At 42.0% G+C, this 18,837-nt stretch overlaps 1 protein-coding gene across 1 annotated transcript in view; it reads left to right on the forward strand.

The window, feature by feature from the left end:
* Positions 1-18,837, forward strand: part of LOC122790822 (disabled homolog 2-interacting protein-like) — a 2,409,524-nt gene that overhangs the window by 1,366,154 nt on the left and 1,024,533 nt on the right. The gene's annotated exons all lie outside the window — the stretch shown is intronic.

Consider the following 18,837-nt stretch of genomic DNA (forward strand, 5'->3'; position numbering starts at 1 on the left):
TTCGTTTATGATTCTTCAAAACAAACTTTACCTGTTAAACCCAAGGGACACTCTACAAGATCAGTGTCTACATCCCTGGCTCATGCAGCTCGCCTACCATTGGACACTATTTGTGCAGCTGCTACTTGGTCTAAACCACATACATTCATCTCTCATTACAAAGTAGACAGGGTTTCTAGGGACAGGGCAACCTTTGGTTCCACTGTGCTCAAGAATGTTCTCCCGTGAGTTCCTCAGGAACATGGAGCTAGGGACGCTACCCAGGTGTAAGAACAAACGGCGAGATCGAACACTCTCACATTTAGAAGTTATGTCCTTACCATAACGTTCCATGTGGAGTGTTCATCTCGCCTTTGTTCTTACATTCCCACCCTCCCACCCTCAGGAAGAACGTACAGTTTGGTGCCTGGTCTGGATTATTTGGCTTCTGCTTTTGCAGTGGTTGTATATATATGTATATCTTGTATATATATATGGATAAGTGCTTGTACAGTTGTGTTGTTTGTTTTTGCATGAATATGCTCTCTCTGACTTCTGGTTTGCTTGCAAACTAGATCTGAGGTAAAGGCAGAGGGGGATTGTGGGAGTTAGGTTAGTCTCGAGCTTCTTCTTGATGCAGAGCTTGCAAGCGGCCGACACGGAGCCGAGGATCGGCTCCGAACCCAGGTGTAAGAACAAAGGCGAGATGAACACTCCACATGGAACGTTATGGTAAGGACATAACTTCTAATTTTACCTGTTAAAAAAGTTAAGTTTTGGTGGAGAGTCACTATTTTTAAAACAGCAAGATAGATTTTCAATAAAGGATCAAGTATTGTGAAATTCTGAGCCTTTGGTCTGCCTCCGTTACCTCTCCAGTGCTGGTATCTATTTATATTTCATCGAAAGTAACTTTGACTGAAACAAAATCACTAGGCACAAATGAATACAAACACATTTGGCTGAAAACCCTTCTCATCTAGAGCATTCTGTATAATATATATATATATATATATATATATATATATATATATATATATATATATATATATATATATATATACATACATACACCATAAAATGCATTTTTGCATGGGGAAAAGCCCCTTGCACCACAAAATGGTGTCTCTGTCCCCCTATAACTATATATTCTAACTTCTCGGTTGCACATTTGTGGAGAAAATGAAAAAACACCACACACAGTAAGTCGTGCTGGTGCACAAACACAAAGATCTACAAATCTGGGCATCCAGCATGATGGTAGACATTACCAATCCACACAAAGTCTTTTAAATTATGTCCCTAACAACTCCTATGATCAAAAACATCACCAGAGATAGCAAGTATGGACTTCTACAGTTTTCAGCAAAATGGCTTTTCTGTTTAATGTATTTGCAGATATTTTTTTTTACCATTTGTGTTTTAGTCAAAGTTACCTTTGACAAAATGCTGCAAAGCCATATATATATATATATATATATATATATATATATATATATATATATATATGTGTGTGTGTGTATATACACACAGTGGATATAAAAAGTGTACACACCCCTGTTAAAATGCCAGGTTTTTGTGATATAAAAAATGAAACCACAAGAAATCATTTCAAAACTTTTCCCACCTTTAATGTGACCTATAACCTGTACAATTCAATTGAAAAACAAATCTGTTAGGGGAAAAATATAAACAATAAAAAAACATACAATAAGTTGGTTGCATAAGTGCGCACACCCTTAAACTAATACTTTGTTGAAGCACCTTTTGATTTAATTACAGCATCCAGTCTTCTTGGGTACACACCTGCTATCAATTAAAGAGACTCTGATTAACCACAAATAAAGTCCAGTTGTCCTAGTAGGAGTTGCCTAGGGCCCATGTTGGTTGGGGGGGGGGGGGGGGTAGGCACCTGTATGTAAAAAACAAAATGAAAAAAATAAAAGTAAGGCTTGCCTTTCTGTATGAAAAAAGTGAAAAACAACTAATGTTAGGACCTTGCTGGAGACAGCACTACCCCAGAGTTAGGCAGGCTAGGGTAACTCAAGCCTCATTAGAAAATGGGAAATGTAAGTATTACATCTGCCCTACTTCAAGCCATGAGTAGATTTTTTTATGTGACTACAGAGCAGCCTGTTCCAGCTATACATATTCTATGAGAGATTTAAGTGCAGAGCAAACCATGATTAGAGCCAAGTAGATTTTTGAAATGAGCCGAGATCAGATCAGCCAAATAGTGAGTAGATTTTTGAAATTATCAAAGCAGCCAGTAGATTTTTTTTTGGTGTATGAATGTAGAGTAGAGCAGTTCCAGACATGCAGTGAGTAGATTTCTTTTTTGTGTGAATAGTGTGTGTGTGTGTGTGTGTGTGTGTGTGTGTGTGTGTGTGTGTGTGTGTGTGTGTGTAAAATGCCCCAGTTAGGGGCATTGTCCACTTAAGTGACAAGAGTCAAACAGTGATCTTAGTTATTGGTAAGCAAGTGCCTTAAAACTCTACACCAACTGCCTGGTCTCCTTTAATTTTATTTCTTTTGTTTGTTTGTTTTTGTAAATCACTGATGATTACTTTGTTAGTCATAGAGTTTCTATATTTTTAGGCCTCTTATTCTACCTTAATGTACTATAGTGAACTCACTAAGAATACTGTCAGTCTAACAGCTCCCCCTGAGATCCTTGATGAAAAGTTTACAGGGACCTTCTTTTGTAGTTACCTCATATTTGTATTACTAACTGCAGTAATCTGGTTTGAATATGGGGGGTTATGCCACCTCACTCATAATCTGCAGATGTGCTCTGATAGATAGTGATGTCATTTATGGTCTCAAAGGTAGTATTAACTAATACCCCAGCAACTTGGCTAATTTATGTAATTCCCAAATAGCTTTAAAAGCTCCATATGCAGGAAATATACCTGCTCCAGCGATTACCCTATTACCTAGATCCATAGTCTTTACAGTCTTTAAGTCGAAGTTCTGATGTATATGTGATATATTTAAAACCTGCACATTATTCTGAAGATCAGTGTCTTTTAATTCTGTGGTTTCTAAAACTGATTAGGCCAGGTAATTCTTTTAACCCTGCTGTTCCAGAAACAGCATGGATAAAATGCCATACACATCCTCAGCCTGTCTCTGTAATCCTTCAGTTAAGTTAGACACAATACAAACTGTTAACCCTGCCTATTTTTCTTCCAAATCTCTATATGCTGTAATAGTAAAATGACACTATTGCTTATGTTTGATGTCTTATGAACTTGTCCCTTATTGTACTACGATGTCTCTCTCTTATAGCAAGTAAAACATTTCCTGTTGACCATAGATTTAAACACTTAAAATTTGTACTGTTTATTATATTGCCTATCAAGCATGATGGCTTTTTTTTCTGAAGACTAATTGAAATCGGTAATAGAGGGATACTTTAATAACTAGACTCGAAGCAAAATTACTGTATGACGTATTAAACTTGTGTCTGTAAATTTTCAGCTAGATTTGTTAATTATTTTATTTACCTTTGTAATTTCTATGTGCTGTAATAGATGTCTGCCTTTTAAATTTGTGTCTTAATATCCTGTAAATATTTATGAGGTATAATAGTTTATTAAAACCTATGTTTTCTGTATTTCAGATTTATACCTTTGCATACTCTGTCATTGTTTTTTTTTAACTTTGTCTAATGTACAATAATTATATAAAGTGCTCTGTAGCCTCTAAATTAATTAACAAATTAGGCCTGGCTTGTAATGCTTTGAGTATATTGAATAACTATTGCTACTTATTTTAGATAGCTTATTTTAATAAGCCTGTTACAAATAATTCTGTCACTTTATCCTTAAAGTAATGACTGAATCATGTAATTAATTGCATGTTGTAACTGAATATGAATGTTATATTCTGAAATTTGACTGAAATGTTCCTTACTGAACTCATAACTGAGTATGAATATCATATTCTGAAACAAAACTGAAATTTACATTAATGCTATGTTCTGAAATTTGACTGAAATGTACTATACTGAACGCATAACTGAGTACTGAATGTCATATTCTGAACCTTGACTGAAATTTATATTAGTGAATATTTAAAATAGCTTTGTATATTCTGGAAGCTAACTAAACTAATACTAAAGGAATATTTTTTTTGCCAATGTTACCTAAACACAGATAAAAGTATAAACTGAAAAACTAGTACTGTTATACAATTGTCTGAATACATGAGAACATTTACTACTTGTTTAACTCATGTATTTTAACTGTAAGGAACTTAGAAAACTGAAACACATTTAAACTGAAAACTAGTACTGTTATTATACAATTGCCTATAGACACTGAAACACATTTCTGTAGATAGTCGACTTGTGCACCACAGTTCTTGCCAAATTTAGACCTTACTCTGCATTGTCCCAGTCATTGATGACATATTGGAAGGCCTCCCTAGAGGTTCAAAGTCCTTTGCTGTGTCCCTTGTACAATTAGACCTTTCAACCACCCCCCCTTCCCCATCTCCTGTGCGAGGCCGGATGGCTGATGTTGAAAAGTATACATTTCAAAATGAAAAACGCACTGTGAAAAATATTTACAAATCCAAAGCTGGCAATATATTTTGTGTCACGACCTACAAAGTACAAAAAAAAAACAGCATCAAGTCCTTAAAATTATAAACTGATAGCATTGCATGTTACCCCGACTTTATTTACATTTTCTGCATGAAATAAACATATGCTGCTAATCAATTTTTGTAAATCTGTAAGCAACCTGATAATGTACTATAGTGAACTAAACCAGTGTTACTAATAAATACATTCTTACAGGTCTGTAACTGAACTGATAATGTACTACAGTGAATTGGAAGGCTGCAACTTTATTAATAAATCAAATGGAAACCTAAGTGGCATTGTTTTCCCTATCATAACCTCTAATGAAACTCAAGTAGTAATCTAACACTATTAATATTTCAACATTTTTTGTGCTTCGCTGTATTGTCAACGGTCGAGCCATCACTGTCATGGTGCCGAGGGGTTCTTAGCTTCTCGGAGCTGGACCTCTGGCTCTGCCTGACAGGTGCATTCGAGGTCATGCGGAGTGTGTTAGAGCCTGGCTCTACTCCACAGTCGGCTCCGTCCGCCTCTCTCTACAGTGCCTCAGGTTAGAGTCCACTCACTCCCTCATCCCGGACCGCAGAGAGCCAGCTCCTCAGGAAACCCCTGTGGGGATTTCATCCTCTTCCGAGGCCTCTCCTGATTTGGCAGAAGAGCCCCCTCGGAAGAGGAAGTGTAAGAGGAAACACATTGACTCACCTGAGTCCATCACGTCAGACACAGATTTGGATGATTCTGAGGGTTCCCCCGTTCCCCTTCTGAAGATGTCTCATTTGCAGACATTCTGGAGATCCTGAAACAGAGGGGAAATTGGCCAGCCCTCAACCGTTCAGAATTCGAATCTGTGTATCTTGAGGCGTTGGCTCTCGTCCTTCCACCTCCTGGGTGTCCCCTTTGACCCCTCATGCAGGTGGTTGCTAAGAAGGCATGGACGGCTCCTGATTCAGTGGACCCCACTCCCAGGAGACCCTCCAAGTTCATAACGGCACCAGCAGACAAACAGTTCTTAACAAAAGGAGTTTCTGTGGATGCTATGGTGGTAGCTGCTGCCCACTAAGAAGGAGCTAGCTGATCCTTCAGTACCTGTCCATCCACCTAACAAGGAATCTAGGTCCATGGACAGGTATGGAAGCGGATGTTCTCGCCAGCTTACATTTACCATCGTTAGCTGAACTACCTGTGCCATTTTACTGTCTTCAAAGGGACTTGATCAAGGAAGCGAGTGAAATGTTAAAGGACCCTACAGCTGCGGGTTTCAAGATAAGATGAACATGCAGCTGGCTACCCTTAACTCCATAACCAACTCCTCCATGCGCCTTCTTTACGGCTGATGGAGCGAGTAGAGCCGCAGGGACAGGTGTGGCCTTATGTAGGCATGCCTGGATGCGGCTATGCAATTTTGCGGACCCTTCAAGGCGTCTTTCACTAACTCCCCGTTTGATGGATCATCCCTCTTTGGTCCTCAAGTGAAAGAAACCTTGACTAGGTGCTAAACTGATGGCAAGACCCTTTCTGCCGTCGAGTCCGTTTTCTACTCCTTCTAGGCCTTACCCCAAAGGTCAGAAGGGTGGAAAGATGTGGTTCCGTAAACAATCTCAAGGGACTTCGCCTGGCGCACAGAGTCGTTTCGCCAGAGGCAGAGGCGGGAATAACAATGGTAGACGCCGCCCTAGGGGCAGAGATCCGCCAGAACCAGGGCACCGAAGCCTTCTCTGATAAGCCCTTTCAGCATCCCTGAGGTGTTGCCCGACTGCCCATCTTCGCGGGCAGTCGGGGGAAGATTGTCACTGTACCCAGAAGCCTGGCTATCCCTGACTCAAGACAAATGGGTACAGTCCATCATTTCCAAAGGCTATTCTATCCCCTTTCTTCGCATTCCAAATCAGTCAAAAAAATCCCTTCCAGATGTTCCACCCGCTCAAAGGGATCTAGCGGTTTTGGAGATTTCAAAACTGCTTGCAAAAAGAGCAATTCAGCCAGTTCCAGCAGACCAGCAAGGATCCGGAATCTACTCAAGGTTCTTTTAGTTCCAAAGAAAACGGGACTGGAGACCAATTTTGGATCTCAGTATCTTGAACAGATCAGTCAAGAAAACAAGATTTCGGATGGTCACGCTGCAATCCATCCTTCCCCTTTTGGGCAAAGGAAGCGGGGTGTGCTCTATAGACCTTCAGGATCGTACTATCACATAAAAATGAACAGGCGGCTCCAGAAGATTCCTCCGCTTCAGGCTGGGAACCAGTCATTTTCAGTTCAGGGCCCTGCCCTTTGGTCTCACCACTGCCCCCGGTGTTTACCAAATGCATGGCAGTGGTAGCTTCTCACCTGAGACGACAAGGATTCCAGGTGTTTCCATATTTGGACGACTGGCTCCTCACAGCTCCCACCAAGCATCTCCTTCTGATGGCCAGGGATTACACTTTTCGCATTTGTCAAAAGCTGGGTATTTCAATAAATTGCGAAAAGTCTGTTTTGTCGCCTTGTCGTACTATTACCTACATAGGCAAATCTAGATACAGTAAACATGTCTGCGAGACTAACACATCAGAGAATAACAGACATTCACAAACTGGTATCACTCCTTTTCAACAACAACAGAATCAAAGCCAGGTTAGTTCTGAAAGTGTTGGGAATTATGGCAGCGGCCATACCTCTGCTTCCATTAGCCAGATTCCACATGCGGATCCTTCAATGGATGCTCTTTACTCAATGGTCATACCAGCAACTTCCAATGTCTCACACCATTATGATCATGGCGTGCAAAAATCATCTCATGTGGTGGATGTCTTCCCCTCAGCTCTTGTTGGGAAGACCCTTTGTTCCACCTCCTCCGGTTGCTACTCTGACAACGGATGCCTCCCTGATCGGGTGGGGGCATTATCAGGGCAGGACGGTCCAGGGCACATGGCAACCAAACGAATGCCACTTGCACATAAATGTTCTGGAGATGAGAGCAGTGCTTTTAGCGTTGCAAGCCCTTCAAGACTCTCTTCCCTTGGGAACGATTGCAATCCAAACAGACAATATGTCTGTAGTGTGGTACATCAACAAACAAGGCGGAACCAGGTCATACCCCTGTGACGAGAAGCACTCAGACTGTGGCAATGGGCGATTTCTTCTCAGCGGTTTCTGATAGCAACGCACATGCCCGGAAAGTCCAATCAAATTGCGGACAAGTTGAGCAGAGCTATCCTCATGCCTCACGAGTGGTCTCTGAAAGACTCTGTAGTGAGAGAAATTTTTCTCAAGTGGGGTCAGCCTTGCTGCGATCTTTTTGCTACTCCCCAAAACAGCAAGTGCAGAGAATATTTTACTCTATTCCCTTTACCAGGCCAACCCAGCAGAGACGCTCTAGTCCAAGTTTGGCCCCGGGGACTTCTGTATGCATTTCCTCCCTTCCCACTAATCTCTCAAGTGATACAGAAAGCTATCACTCAGAAGGCCTCATTGATCCTCATTGCTCCTTACTGGCCTCGACAAGTGTGGTTCCCCTTTCTACATCGTTTTCTTTTGGAGCGACCGTGGAATCTGGACCTAGTTCCAGATCTTTTGATCCATCAGTCGGGTCAGCTTCATTGCTCCCTCCCCTCTCTGAACCTCACTGCTTGGTTCCTCCAGTTCCAACCTTAGCCAGGCTTCCTCAATTATCTCACTCTGTTAGAGATATTTTGATAGCTTCCCATAAATCTTCCACTGGAAGATTTATTTGAGTAAGTGGAAACGCTTCACATATTGGGCTCAAGGAAAGGACATAGATCCTTTCACTGCTTCCATCCAATTAGTCCTTGATTTTCTAGCTGAACTCTTCCATGCAGGTTCATCTCCCTCTACACTTAAAGTTCAATTGGCAGCTATTTCTAACTTTCATGTGGGTATTTCTGAATCTGCCTTAATGTCCCACAAGCTTTGCAAAGCCTTTTTGAAAGGAGTTTTTCTTCTCAGACCTCCTATAAGAAATCCTCCTTCTCCTTGGGACCTAAATTTAGTTCTTGCTTCTTTGATTCTTCCCTTCGAACCTGCAGTCTCCTGTTCTTTAAAATTATTATCATGGAAGACTCTTTTCTGGTAGCTATTACATCAGCTAGAAGAGTTTCAGAGCTTCAAGCACTCAGCTGTCGTCCTCCTTATCTTTTGTTTCATAAGGACAGAGTATCCTTTCGAACTAACCCCTCCTTTTGCCTAAGGTGGTCTCGTCAAATCTAAATCAAAGCATTGATCTACCTGTTTTTTCCAGAATACTCCAATAGGTCTGAACAAAATTACACTGCCTGGATGTTCACGTCAATTGAGGTACTACTTGGATAGAACAAAACAATTCAGAAAATCTGATCAGCTGTTTGTCTCCTATGCGGAAAGCAGAAAGGGACTTTCAGTTTCAAAGGTATCATTATCCAGATGGCTAACATCTTTGATTTCCCTTGTATATGAAATTAGACATCAAAAGCTGCCTAATAAACCTAAGGCCCATTCCACCAGAGCTTTGGCTACTTCTTTAGCCTTCCAAGACAGACTGCCTATTGACACCATTTGTGCAGCGGCTACTTGGGCTACTCCTCACACTTTCATTTCTCATTATAAGTTGGATTTAGCTTCTAGGCATAGAGCTAACTTTGGTTCCACTGTTCTCAGGAGTCTGTTCCGTTAGGCCACCCGGGACAAGGTGCTAGGGACGGGGTCCCATCCAGCAAGAATGAAGGCGAGATAGACAACTTAACATATAGAAGTTATGTTCTTACCATAACGTTCCATGTTAGTTGTCTTCTTCTCGCCTTCTTCTTGCGTCCCACCCTCCTTCCCCCTGGCCTGGACAGACCTAGAGGAGTTGTGATTGTGACCTCTCTTTCTACCACCTCTTTCTTAGACATATGCTGTTGTGCATATTTCCTGGTTCAGGATGTAGGTCACCCTTCTTTCTTCCTGTTGTTAGAGGTGGACTCTGTTTACAGTTATACTGTTACTATTATAAGCTGGGGTTAGCTTACAAACGAGATCTGAGGTAACTCTCGCCTAGCATTGTGGGATATAAGGGGAGCCTCGAGCCGGTGGAACCAACTCTCGAGCTTTTAGAGTGGCAGTCGGGCCGAGGTCGGCTCCGAACCCATCCAGCAAAAAGAAGGCGAGAAGAAGACAACTAACATGGAACGTTATGGTAAGAACATAACTTCTATTTTTCTGTATTTCAGATTTATACCTTTGCATACTCTGTCATTGTTTTTTTTTAACTTTGTCTAATGTACAATAATTATATAAAGTGCTCTGTAGCCTCTAAATTAATTAACAAATTAGGCCTGGCTTGTAATGCTTTGAGTATATTGAATAACTATTGCTACTTATTTTAGATAGCTTATTTTAATAAGCCTGTTACAAATAATTCTGTCACTTTATCCTTAAAGTAATGACTGAATCATGTAATTAATTGCATGTTGTAACTGAATATGAATGTTATATTCTGAAATTTGACTGAAATGTTCCTTACTGAACTCATAACTGAGTATGAATATCATATTCTGAAACAAAACTGAAATTTACATTAATGCTATGTTCTGAAATTTGACTGAAATGTACTATACTGAACGCATAACTGAGTACGAATGTCATATTCTGAACCTTGACTGAAATTTATATTAGTGAATATTTAAAATAGCTGTGTATATTCTGGAAGCTAACTAAACTAATACTAAAGGAATATTTTTTTTGCCAATGTTACCTAAACACAGATAAAAGTATAAACTGAAAAACTAGTACTGTTATACAATTGTCTGAATACATGAGAACATTTACTACTTGTTTAACTCATGTATTTTAACTGTAAGGAACTTAGAAAACTGAAACACATTTAAACTGAAAACTAGTACTGTTATTATACAATTGCCTATAGACACTGAAACACATTTTCTGTAGATAGTCGACTTGTGCACCACAGTTCTTGCCAAATTTAGACCTTACTCTGCATTGTCCCAGTCATTGATGACATATTGGAAGGCCTCCCTAGAGGTTCAAAGTCCTTTGCTGTGTCCCTTGTACAATTAGACCTTTCAACCACCCCCCCCTTCCCCATCTCCTGTGCGAGGCCGGATGGCTGATGTTGAAAAGTATACATTTCAAAATGAAAAACGCACTGTGAAAAATATTTACAAATCCAAAGCTGGCAATATATTTTGTGTCACGACCTACAAAGTACAAAAAAAAACAGCATCAAGTCCTTAAAATTATAAACTGATAGCATTGCATGTTACCCCGACTTTATTTACATTTTCTGCATGAAATAAACATATGCTGCTAATCAATTTTTGTAAATCTGTAAGCAACCTGATAATGTACTATAGTGAACTAAACCAGTGTTACTAATAAATACATTCTTACAGGTCTGTAACTGAACTGATAATGTACTACAGTGAATTGGAAGGCTGCAACTTTATTAATAAATCAAATGGAAACCTAAGTGGCATTGTTTTCCCTATCATAACCTCTAATGAAACTCAAGTAGTAATCTAACACTATTAATATTTCAACATTTTTTTGCATTTCTGCACCTCTATAAAAATTAATCATAACTGTTGAACTTTCCACATTTACTCTCATGACCCTCAGGTTCTAACATACTGTTTTTTTTCTGTGTGTGTGTGTGTGTGTGTGTGTGTGTGTGTGTGTGTGTGTGTGTGTGTGTGTGTGTGTGTGTGTGTGTGTGTGTGTGTGTGTGTGTAAAACTCCACACACTGTCTTAAGATAGTCTTTCCTTTAGCTGACATCATTTAACTTTTCAGTATTACTGAATGCTGCAAGGATTAAATAGTAAGAACTTTAACTGCATAAACTGTCACTAAAAATATTAAATTGATTTTTACCATTCTTTTTTATGGCATACAGTACTGTCTTTAATTCAGCTTGCTGAGCTGGTCTGTAATCTGATAAACTACACTTGCATGAAATGTATACAATTTTTATATAGTATGAACTGATCTAATTCTGGAAGTTTACTTCTTGAATGTGTGGCTTTAATGACACCTAATATTTATGATGCACTCTTTTCTCGAATGGGATCTGAACTTTAACTGTACTGTCATTTCTAAAATGTAGCATTGACTTCAAATTTTGCATTCTGTGAACTAGCAAAACATCATATGTTCTTACAAGTGGATTTGGAGCCGATCCATCGACTCCGAGTCACCTGCTTTCCAAGCTCAAGATCTTTGAGTAGCACGAGGCACAGTACCTATCCCATGATGCTCTCTGACTAACCCCAGATCTAGTTTGCCGCTGCAACGGATCACACGATCTTCAGAGAAGCTCGGGCCAGTAAACCTTTTTCTTGTCTTTGGACAACATTTTCGTAAAACTTTCTGTATAGTTAGAATAATTTATATATATATATATATATATATATATATATATATATATATATCTATAAAGCTATTATGTTATTTTTGGGGCATATAGCCTATTACGTGTTTATATATTTCTTAGAACTTGGAGCAGTTGCTCTTGGGCCTTTGGCCATTTCTTTAGTTTAATGTTGTGTGCTGCCTTTGCATCTTAGTTGGCAGGGCTCTGTCGACTTGTGTTTCCCTATCCCTTTACTCTTAGATAGTGTGTTTTTTCATTTAGGTATTTGGATTCCTATAGATAGATATTGTTGTTCTGTGGATTACATTTAGTATGGTATACTTGTTCTTACTGTACCTTTAGTGTTTCTCTTTATCAGGGATCTGATAATAGGGGTTCTTGCTATTATGTCTGATCAGAAACAGAAATCAGGTTTTAAGAGGTCTAGCTGTGGGCAAAATATGTCCATTATGGATAACCATGTTTCTTGTGTGTATTGCTTGGGGCCAGTACATTTACAAGAGGATTGCTCTATCTGTCCCTCCCTCAGCCGCAAGGTTCTATTAGAGAGGCAAAGGAAATTGGTTGATAGAGGGCTGTTGAAGCCAGACTTTCAGAAAGCATTGGACAAGACTGACCAGACCTCCAAGTCTTCGAAGGGGTTGAAGTCTTCAAAGGTGTCCTCGGAACCCAGGTCCTCTGTTCCGAGCACCTCTGTGAAGGCGCGGTCGCCGGCTCCTCAGTCTTCGGAGCCATGCACCGAGCTGATATCTCGGAGCCAAACCCCAGTGCTGGAATAGGTGTCAGAGGTTTTAAAGTCTCCGATCCTAAGGCCGGTGGCTTCTTCGGATCCTTCGACCCGTTCTTCGGGGACCCTTTCGGACATCGATGTGGACCATGTGGTGCAGAGGCTCTTAGAGAACTCAGCATTGGCCAAATTACTCTTGGCTTCGTCCCAACTGACTTCGAAGCCTGCGACCGTCCCATTGGCTGTTACTACTCCTCATCCGAGGCTAGCCGAGCCTTTGGAGCCGGAAGGAGAAAATCAGATTGTTGTGGAACCCTCGGAGCCGAGGCCTGTCCCAGTGCCTTCGGCCCCATCGACCTTGATATATATATATATATAAAGCTATTATGTTATTTTTGGGGCATATAGCCTATTGCGTGTTTATATATTTCTTAGAACTTGGAGCAGTTGCTCTTGGGCCTTTGGCCATTTCTTTAGTTTAATGTTGTGTGCTGCCTTTGCATCTTAGTTGGCAGGGCTCTGTCGACTTGTGTTTCCCCTATCCCTTTACTCTTAGATAGTGTGTTTTTTCATATAGGTATTTGGATTCCTATAGATAGATATTGTTGTTGTTCTGTGGATTACATTTAGTATGGTATACTTGTTCTTACTGTACCTTTAGTGTTTCTCTTTATCAGGGATCTGATAATAGGGGTTCTTGCTATTATATCTGATCAGAAACAGAAATCAGGTTTTAAGAGGTCTAGCTGTGGGCAAAAAATGTCCATTATGGATAACCATGTTTCTTGTGTGTATTGCTTGGGGCCAGTACATTTACAAGAGGATTGCTCTATCTGTCCCTCCCTCAGCGGCAAGGTTCTATTAGAGAGGCGAAGGAAATTGGTTGATAGAGGGCTGTTGAAGCCAGACTTTCAGGAAGCATTGGACAAGACTGACCAGACCTCCAAGTCTTCGAAGGGGTTGAAGTCTTCAAAGGTGTCCTCGGAACCCAGGTCCTCTGTTCCGAGCACCTCTGTGAAGGCGTGGTCGCCGGCTCCTCAGTCTTCGGAGCCATGCACCGAGCTGATATCTCGGAGCCAAACCCCAGTGCTGGAATAGGTGTCAGAGGTTTTAAAGTCTCCGATCCTAAGGCCGGTGGCTTCTTTGGATCCTTCGACCCGTTCTTCGGGGACCCTTTCGGACATCGATGTGGACCATGTGGTGCAGAGGCTCTTAGAGAACTCAGCATTGGCCAAATTACTCTTGGCTTCGTCCCAACTGACTTCGAAGCCTGCGACCGTCCCATTGGCTGTTACTACTCCTCATCCGAGGCTAGCCGAGCCTTTGGAGCCGGAAGGAGAAAATCAGATTGTTGTGGAACCCTCGGAGCCAAGGCCTGTCCCAGTGCCTTCGGCCCCATCGACCTTGATTTCTTCAGTTCCGTTCGAAGAATCTCGGAGCCGACACTCCCTTGACGGTTCCAGGGGGGAGAGTCAAACCGATGTGTCAGTTCCAACTCTTCCTCTTGGGGCTTCGGCGCAGATGAGCTTGGCTCCATCCTCTGGTTTGGAGCCCGTGGCCTTGGCTCGGGGAAATTGCTGTCTTCCTCGGAACCGGCGGATTCCTTGGGTTGAGACACCGGTGCCTTCGATGCCATGAGGAGGGTTATGTCTACTAAGACCCTCACATCCTCAGATCTTTCCTCTTCCTCCCCTAAAGGGCCGCATTCTGCCTGTACATCGCAGGTTCCTACCAACCATCAAGACCCAGAACCTCAGGTAACCCCATCGGGTGACCCCTGCTCTACTGAGATTTCACCAGACTCCCCCACTGATGATGTCCCCAGAAAGAGATTTTGCAAGAGGAGACATTTGGATTCCCCTCAGGAATCCTTGACATCAGACAATGACTTAGAGGAGTCAGAAGGGTCCCCACAGTCCCCCTCAGAGGATGACTCCTTTGCAGACATCCTGGAAATACTAAATCAGAGGGGTGATTGGCAGTCCATTACCCCTACTGAGGATGAGTCAGTGCTCCTGAAGGCCTTTGGGTCTCAACCTTCCACCTCCTGGGTTACTCTGCCCTTTGACGAACTAATGGATTTGGTCGCTCGAAGGGTGTGGGAGTCTCCTGATTCCATGGAACCGGTCCCTTGGAGGCCTAACAAATTTATCACCTTCCCCCAAGACAGGACTTTTCTCATGAAGGGAGTTCCCGTTGATGCCATGGTGGTGGAGGCGGCCACCAAGAAAGAGATGTCAAAACCTCTTCTTCTGTCCATCCTCCTAATAGAGACTCTAGGACGATGGACAGGTATGGGAAACGCATCTTTAGTTCTGTGACATTTGCCATGAGTTCTCTTAACTATTTAACCCATTTTACCCGTCTTCAACGAGATCTTCTCAAAGAGCTTGGAGATACTCTAAAGGGCAACACAGAGGATGCTGTCTCTGAGAAGGTGATGGCACAGCTTAACATCCTTAATTCTATTGTGAACCCATCCATGTGACTCATTTCTTATGCAGCCCATGGGTCGTGCCGAGCAGCAGGTTCAGCGATAGCTCTGCGGAGACAATCCTGGATGCACTTATGCTCCTTTACAGAAGCCTTCAAGTCTTCCTTTATCAACACCCCATTTGATGGCTGTTCCCTGTTTGGGCCCAAAGTCAAGGAGACTCTCACTAGGTGTGAGCAGGAGGGAAAGACTATCTGCTGTAGGAGTCTGTTTTTCCACCCCTACTAGACCATACCCCAAAGGGCAGAGAGGTGGAAAAATGTGGTTCCGGAAATCCCAAGGAGCTTTCCAAAACACACGTAATGAACCCCCCCTCCAGGGGCAGAGGAGGGGGTAATAATGGAAGACGCCGCTCGAGCGGCAGAGGGGGTCCACAGAACCAGGGTGACAGGGAGCAGTTCCTTGGCAAGCCCTATCAGCACTCCTGAAAGGAGGCCCGAGTGTCCGGCTCTGGAGGCAGTCGGGGGTCACTTGGCTTTGTACCCAGATGCCTGGCTAGGAATTACAACATTTTCTTGGGTACAAAGCATAGTTACCAGAGGTTACATTATTCCATTTTCAGAATCCCCTCCTATTTGAACAAGAATCCCAGACATTCCACCCAGTCTGCGGCATCAAGCAGCCATAGAAATCCACAAGCTACTAGAAAAAAGACTCTTCCAGCCAGTCCCAGCGGACCAGACAGGATCCGGAACTTACTCCAGGTTCTTTTTAGTTCCAAAGAAAACGGGGGACTGGAGGCCCATTTTAGACCTCAGCAGACTCAACACCTTTGTCAAGAAGGAAAAGTTCCAGATGGTCATGCTTCAATCAATACTACCATTTCTAGGAATGGGCGATTGGATGTGCTCTATGGATCTCAAGGATGCGTACTACCACATCAAAATGGCCAGACCTTCTAGAGATCATTTGCGTTTCCGGCTGGGGGCCAGTCACTACCAATTCCTAGCACTGCCCTTTGGTCTCACCACAGCCCCCAGTGTGTTCACCAAATGTATGGCAGTGGTTACGGCTCACCCGAGGCAGCTAGGATTCCAGTTGTTTCTGTATCTGGACGACTGGCTCCTAATCCCCACCACCAGGCATCAACTGATTCTCTCCAGAGATTACACAATCAATCTGTGCTCTCAGTTAGGCATAACCATAAATTTTGAATAATCTGCTTTATTACCATCGCAGCATATTTCCTTTATAGGAGCAGATCTAGACACCACCACCGCCTTAGTCAGGTTGCCTCAAGCAAGAGTAATCTCTCTACGAAATCAGGTGTCCTACGTGCTAATGGAAAGAAGAGTACCAGCCTCCCAGGTTCTGACGCTATTAGGTACCATGGCAGCTATGCTCATAGCAGTTCCTCTGGGACAACCTCCAAGCAAATGTTTGTCTATGCAGCTTGCTTGGAGGTTGTTTGGGATTTTTTGCAGGTACCTGTTAACTCTAGTATCACTATTCCCTCCCTTCTGTCATCACTACCTATCTGCTAATGGCCCTCATTACCTCTCCACCCACCTCCCTTTCCCTCTAATTTTACATACTCCTCCTCTGTACTTGCTTTTCACAATAGTTAACCCAAATTTGCATACTACCATAATGTTACTATATACCCTACTACCCAACCTCATTGTAACCTATATCCTTACTTTGTATGAAACCCAACAACTTACCAAGTATCAGCTCCCTGTAGGACACACTATGACCCCAACTGAAAAACCAGCCTACTTCAATCATACATTAAACCAGGGCACTAAAGCAGGACTAAGCTTATCCTCATTCACTCTCCGACAGAGCAATAACCCACGCCGCATCAGTACTAAAGCCAAACTTTATGACAAACGTTTAAACAAACTTATGCGGATCACTAATGAGTATAGACTAAGCCTTATAATCTGTGGAGACATACACCCTAACCCAGGCCCTACTACCCCTAACTCACCTTCTAACGGAGACAGCTATCACAGAAACATTATCAGCAGACCCACCAACTCCCTCTTGATATGCCATCTTAATATAAGAAGTATCAACAAAAAAATACATGAACTTCATGCCCTCCTAGCTGTCTATTCCCCTGAGATACTATGTCTATCTGAAACCTGGCTAAAACCATCTACCACTGATAATGAAATCCTTCCACCTGGCTACAATCTACATAGACTGGATCGGGCTATGAGGAAGGGGGGGGGGAGTAGCTATCCTCTATAAATCTGAACTGAATGTAACCACAGAAATAATTCAACCACAGATCAGTAACTCTGAAATATTAGCTACCAAATTTCAACTTAACAAAAGTAAAAGCATTAACATTATCTGCATGTACATTCCCCCAGGAAACAACGTAGCCACACTTGAGGACACCTTTCACTGGCTATCCTCTCAGTACACCCAAGAAACCCTAGTCTTGGGAGACTTTAACATTGACTGGGGCTCCTGTTCCTTAAAATCCCCATCCATTCATATCACCCTCCATGCATTCACTCAAACCATAGTCACCCCTACCAGATTAGGCAAACATTCCCAAAAAGATAGTATACTGGACTGGATACTTGTAAATAGTAACCCCCAAATGTACACTGCAGGTACCCTCCCAGATGATCTAAGTGATCATCTCCTGACATATATAGTTAAACAAAAAGCCACTATCCCACAACAACCCTTGTTCAGGAAAGTTAGAAGCAAAAGAGACCTTGATCCTGACAAACTTCAACTGGAACTTAAATCCTGCAACTGGACTCCACTAAAACGTCTCCCCTTAGAGGAAGCTGTAACCTATTTTAACAAAAAATTTATTGAAATCCTTGACCTACATGCTCCTGCCCGCCTAAAAAGAACAAAAGGTAATAACGTACCTTGCTTTCCAAAGAAACAAGAACAAAAATTAACAGTAAAAATAAACTATGGGCTACCTGGCATTCTACCAATAATCCCCATGATCATAATAAATATAGGCATGCGTGGAATTAAACAAAAAGACTTGTCTTACTGGACAAAAAGCACTACTACTGCAGGTTACAGATGACTAATCCGAATAATCCTCAAAAATTCTGGGCTGGGATCAACAAGTTACTGTATCCAGGTAAAACAATGACACCTAACCCAGCTGCCAACACTAATAAAACCCCAGAAGAGGTTGCAGATAGATTTAATCATATCTTTACTGAAACTATTCAAGCTCTTGCCACCCAGCTACCTCAAGGTTCCCCAGATGAAACTACCACTAACTCTAATAGCCAGAACTTATTCTGCTTTCAACCTGTATCAACCTCCTTTATTGGCAAGCTAATTAAAAAACTTAAATCCACCACACTATCTGCTGACCAACTCCCAGCTGAATATCTACAAATGACAGCAGACGCCATTGCCTTTCCAATCTCTATCCTAATCAACTGGACCATATCTGAAGCCAAAATTCCTAACATCTGGAAAACATCTTATGTTATTCCACTACATAAAGGAGGTCCCTCTACTGAATACTCTAATTACAGGCCCATAGCCATACTCTCCCCACTTGCAAAGATTATGGAGAAATGTATACATAAACAACTTATGCAGCATATACTGCAGAACAACCTGATGGCTGATACCCAACATGGCTTTCGGCCACATCATAGTACAACCACAGCCCTACTGTCCATCCCTAACACCATTAATATTAACCGAAACAACAACCTCACTTCGTCTGCCCTCTTCCTGGATCTTTCCAAG

Source organism: Protopterus annectens, chromosome 16.part0, assembly GCF_019279795.1.
Source record: "Protopterus annectens isolate FY-2018-M chromosome 16.part0, PAN1.0, whole genome shotgun sequence".
Lineage (NCBI taxonomy): Eukaryota > Metazoa > Chordata > Ceratodontiformes > Protopteridae > Protopterus > Protopterus annectens.